The 5,769-nt window shown below is 51.3% G+C and overlaps 1 non-coding gene across 1 annotated transcript; it reads right to left on the bottom strand.

Moving 5' to 3' along the window:
* Positions 1-547: 547 nt before the first annotated feature.
* Positions 548-619, bottom strand: TRNAA-UGC (transfer RNA alanine (anticodon UGC)). Its single transcript has one exon. It is a non-coding gene; the product is annotated as a tRNA-Ala (tRNA).
* Between the last annotated feature and the right edge of the window lie 5,150 nt (positions 620-5,769).

Genomic DNA, 5,769 nt, shown 5'->3' with positions numbered 1-5,769 from the left:
TCTTTCCCGTGCTTGCCACTTTAGAGCAGTGTCTGCAAGTCATCAGTCGACAGACAGGGAAGTTTGCAGTCAAAGGTGCCTTTGAGCTGCTTCAGTCCTTCTATATGGTGGACGCCTCTGGGAGCACCAAAATGCTCGATGGCGCCGGCACTGATCTCTCGTTTTTCTTTCCCGATAGTCGGCGTTCTTTGTTTTCGTGTGTACGTTCAGACTATCTTAGAAAGTGGGAAAACACGGGTAAAGCTTTAGAGGAACTAGAAAATCATTATGTTTATTCTAGTGCCATGAGAACATTTTTGCGTGATATATATATATATATATAGATATATATATATATATATATATATATATATATATATATATATATATATATATATATATATATATATATATATATATATATATATATATATATACGCTTTGTTAAAGGAAACATTTATTTGACTCGACGTTTCGATCGGAAGACTGATCTTTTTCAAGAGTGGTTTGTCTTTGCTGATGTTTCCCCTTTTATAGGGGTATATACATGTGTATTTATATAACCACATGCCGCCGGTGGGATCTGAACCCACGACCTCCGAATTGCACGTCCGGTGCTCTACCGCTGAGCTACGGCGACGGCTGTCAAATCATCTGCTTTCGGGGGTATTGTGCGGCATGTGGTTGTTTTTTCTTCTGCTTTTCTAATCAATTAGCTTTAAGCGATAACATATTCAGTAAAAATTCAGGGGGCACTTTGTCTAAAGTGCGCAGAGGCGAAAGCGTTTTCCGCACCACTTTCGCTGCTTCTGTGGCACTGTTGGCGTCACATATAATTGAGTACTAATTACTAAGTGATGACAAATCACTAATTAATGGTTAATTACTGATCAATGCCTGGATACTAATTAACTGCTAATTAATGATGCTTAAGCTTCGCCTTTAGGAGTGGAACGCGACAACGTGTTGTAGCGCTGCCGCGGAGTACACGGAACGCCACCACCCGTTCGGCGCGATGCCTTGCCCTTTGAACGCAACGCTTTTTGAGGAAAGGAAATGGCGCAGTAATTCTCTGTCATCTCGGTGGACACCTGAACCGCACCGTAGAGGAAGGGAGAGTGAAAAAAGACAAAGAGGGCCCGTAATGAAGAAAATGGAAATGGTATTTGAGGAAAGGAAATTACGCAGTAACTGTCTCACATATCTCGGTGCACACTCGTCAAAATTCAAGTGGTCACTTTCTTGACCTAAAGTGTGGTGTGACGACCCCACATAATGCGCAGGTCCACACGGGACGGAGAGGCAAGAAGACACCGTATGGCTCAGTTTAAACAAAATGATGTAATCAATAATTATACATGGTACATCAGAGGCTGGGGTGTCCGAGCTTACGTGGCGACGCCGTCATGGGGGCGATGGATGGTCTCCGGAGTTGCGATCCGTCGGTGGCTGGCAGAAGCTGCGCGCCGTCCGGCTTCGGCGCTGAAGGACCCTCTTTCGTGAACGATCTCGTCCTCCGCGTGCCTTTCGTCCGCACTCGCCAGCTATATCTGCTCCGCCGGCCACGCCCGATCTCCTGTTTTCCCGACTGGAATGTTTTTTTTTCTTCCTCCTTTCCACGGCGGCGCCCTGCGGCATCCCCGACATCCGTCGTTGGAATGGCGTTTGTCTCCCGCCGGCAGCTTTCTTCTCTTGTCCTTGTACGGCCAGGCATGCCTAATTGGGCTGGCTTTCCCTCCGGCCGGCGCCTTTGTACCATTATACCCCTTCAGTGGCTTGCCGCCACTGGGGGCTCCGTCTAGGCGGCGCCGCCGAACGCGGACCGTTTAAGGGGTGACAAGGGAGTAGGACGGTTGAGCACAAAGAAAATTCCGCCGAAGGTATGGGCCCTGGTATTTCACGCACGGAACGTCACACTCGCTCACCCTCCAGAAGAATGTTCTCAGGTATGGGCCCTGGTATTTCACGCACGGAACGTCACACTCGCTCACCCTCCAGAAGAATGTTCTCCGAACATTTGAGTTCAGGCAGCTCCCCTTCTTTTTCTGAATCGCCTCGCACATTCCGTCCGACAAAACACTTTTCGCTGCACACAACACCACTGCACTGCACCATATGCCGCAGCTGTCATAACTGGCGTCTCCAGGGGCAGCACTGATCTTCTTTCACAGACAAACATGAAACTCAGCACCCAAGCCTCTCCTTGCTAGTCCAAACTGGACGAAATAAATTTACCACAGTTACAAAGCAGCTCCCACTTCCAGCACAATCACGGCACAGACAAAAAAATATATAGATAACGAAAGGAAGTCGGGCATGTTCTGCATCCTGTAAAAGTGTCACTTAATGGCAGAAAGGTTTAACTAGCAACTCCGATATTTTAACACATAAGCACATAGCAATGTTATGAGCTGCAGCATTACACAGTCTTAACCAGTCCCCAACTCCGCTCTGTTTACGCCATTAGTCCGACTTAGCTTTCCGATTTCGAAGCGGATATCGGCGTTCATGAGCCGTACCAAGTAATTCTGTGACCCCTTGTCTGCTTTGAGACTCGCGACGGCTCGTGGCAGGAGCCTCTCTTGGCGTTATCTGCGCGGCAACCTCGCGCGCTCCTTCCTCCAGCAATGCATGAAGTAAATCCGGTGGCATTCCTGCCGTAACCTCTGGCGCTTGCCGAACAAATGCAGGAGAGGGCGTTTCTTGCGAACAATCTGCGCGCTCCGCTTCACTTCGGTCCCCATCAAAATCTGCGCTTTCCCCCTCCTCAGTTCGTGAATACTGAACCGGTGCCGACTTGAGGCGATTTGCGTGTATCCTTGTCAAGCGGCGGTTCACGTCTCGGACCCTGAAGTTTACCGGAGAAAGCTTCTCGACAACCTCGCACGGTCCTCTCCACCTCGTCTGGAACTTACGAGCCAACCCAATCTGTCTTTGGCAGTTTTCGATGTACACGCTGTCCCCTACATCAAACGGCGCGTCTCTAGCACCGCGATCGTGCACCTCCTTCCTGCGTTTCGCCGCTTTCTTTAAGGCCTCCTTTGCGATGTCCCTCGCCACTTGCAAGCGCGATTCTAGCTCAACCTTATAGTCGTCCAGTGAAGCGTATGGGACACGACGGGGGCCCTCTGGCACTTCACTAGGCTGGTCCGGGTCTCGGCCGTAGAGAAGAAAGAATGGCGATTCGCCCGTGCTCTCGTGTGCTGCGGAATTGTAGGCAAACATTGCATACGGGAGCCACAAGTCCCAGTCCCGCTGGTCGCGCGAAACAAAATGCGACAGGAACCCGGCCACGGTTTGGTTCAGTCGCTCCACCGCGCCGTTGCAAGCCGGATGGTACGGTGTTGTCTGCTTCTTAGTGATCTTAAGCAGCTCGCAAACTCTCCTCATTAGCTGCGACACGAAGTTTGTTCCCCGATCTGTCAAGAGTTGCCTCGGAGATCCATGTCGGAGCACGATCTGTTCGACAAATGCTCTTGCAACCGTGTCTGCTTTCTGATCTGGGAGTGCTACCGCTTCCGCGTATTTTGAAAGGTGATCGAAAAATACTAAAATGTACCTGTTTCCAGAAGTGGTCGTGGGCAATGGGCCCATTATATCCATACCTGTCCGCTCGAAAGGAGCCGAAACCTCAGGGAACGGCTGAATTGGTGCTGGCCTGCGTCCCTTGGGTGTTTTTCTTTCCAGACAGGAATGACACTTCGCACAGTAGTCTCTAACATCCTGTCGCATGCCACTCCAAAAGTACAAACGCTCGACGCGCCTGCGTGTCTTCGCTACGCCAAAATGACCGGCGCACGGCGCATCGTGGAACGCGCGAAGAACCCTTTCTGTCCACGACCGAGGTATGACGACTCTCTCCCAAGCGGTTTTCTCTGGTCTCCCTTTCCTGGTTGGCCTCGTGCGCCGACACAGGGTTCCGTCTTTGCCAATGAAATAACCTAGCTGTTCGGGGTGAGATGGTGCGCCCTCTAAGCTTTCGATTATTCGCTTCAGGTCAGGATCTTTGCACTGCTCTGTGCGTAATTCGGCGGGGTCGACTACGGGGACAAACTCATCTATAGCTGACACGGCAGCTGTACGGCTGAGCGCATCAGCATTCAGATGTGTCTTTCCTGACTTGTGCTCCACCTCAAAGCAGTATTCCTGCAGCTGTAGATTCCATCTAGCGAGTCGCGAGCTAGGGTCCCTGACACTCATCACCCATTTCAGAGGATGGCAGTCTGTGACTAGCTTGAATTGGCGGCCGTAAAGGTAGCATCTGAAGTGCTTTACTGCCCAGACAACGGCGAGGCACTCCCTTTCTGTAGCTCCGTACTTCTGCTCTGTGGGGCTCAGCTGTCGGCTAGCAAAAGCCACGGGATGTTCTTTGCCCTCGATAACCTGAGATAACACAGCACCAACTGCGAACTTTGACGCATCTGTGGCCAAAACGAAGGGCAAATTAAAATCCGGGTGGCGCAACAGCGGTGCACTCATTAGCTTCCTCTTCAGGGCCCCAAAAGCATCCTCCTCGTTTTTGCACCAGCGAAAGGCGACATTTTTGGCTGTTAAGGCAGTGAGCGGCTTAGCGAGCTTGGCGAACTCCTCTATGTGCCTTCGGTAGTAACCGATCAGGCCGAGAAACTGCCGGACCTGGCGGACACTAGTCGGGGATGGAAAATCCGAGACACACCTTAGTTTCTCAGGGTCCGGTCGCACGCCGTCAGCTGAAACAATGTGCCCGAGGTATTTCACCTCGTTTTTGAGGAATTGGCACTTAGAAGGCTTCAGCTTGAGACCAGCTCCTCTTAGTCGCACCAAAACCTGCTCAATATCGCGCAAGTGGTTCTCAAAACTGTCACTGTATATGATTATGTCATCCATATACACGAAGCACAGCTTCCCCAGAAGACCCGCCAGGATAACATCCGCGGTTCTCTGCCAGACAGCAGGGCTGTTGACCAGACCCATCGGCATTCTTTTCCATTCATAGTGCCCTGAGGGCGTGTTGAATGCCGTTTTCTCAGCATCTGCCGGATCCATTGCTATCTGCCAGAATCCCGCCGCCATGTCCACTACCGTGAAGTACCTGGCAGAGCCCAGCTGAGAAAGCGTCTCCTTTATATTGGGAATGGGGTATGGATCGATGCGAGTTACGGCATTTAGTTTGCGGTAGTCCACCACCAATCGATACGAGCCATCTGGCTTTTCCACCAATAGTGCCGGTGCTCCCCATGGTGACTTTGAGTGTTCGACAATGCCGCGATCAATAAGGTCCTGCACCTGCCGCTCCATCTCCTCACGTTGGGAGTAAGCAATCCTGTACGCACGTTGGTAAACGGGCGATGAAGTGCCGGTTTCTATCCTGTGCTTTATAACGCCACAGCAGCCCAAATCCAGGTTGGACGCGGCGAATACCTCTGAGTAGTCGTTCAGCAAACCAGCCAGAGCCTCCCTCTCCCTGGATTTTACGTGGGAAAGATCGAACAACGCATTTGGAGGAGCCGAAGGACTAGCATGCTCTACAGTTGCGAGTACCGTATCGGTGGGCTCATGTGTCTCTATCGCAGAGGTGAAGAAAGCCAATGTTTTGTTCCTGGGAAGGCTCAGTGGCTGCTGGCTACAGTTGACCACCCGTAGGGGCACTCTGTGGACGTCATTAACAGTCACGAGGCACGCGGCTGCCTTCAGTCCATTACTAAGAGAGTCGACCGGTTCAAGCACTCCCACGGCGCCGCTCTCTACATCTGCAGGCACATAAGCGTACAAAATGTGCTCCGACCACGGAAGGACGACAGCCTCATCGAC

Source organism: Amblyomma mixtum, chromosome 3 (genome assembly GCF_055824585.1).
Source record: "Amblyomma mixtum isolate Tamu chromosome 3, ASM5582458v1, whole genome shotgun sequence".
Classification (NCBI taxonomy): Eukaryota; Metazoa; Arthropoda; class Arachnida; order Ixodida; family Ixodidae; genus Amblyomma; species Amblyomma mixtum.
Note: the sequence above shows the minus strand (reverse complement) of the source record. Positions and strands in the feature narration are given on the sequence as shown.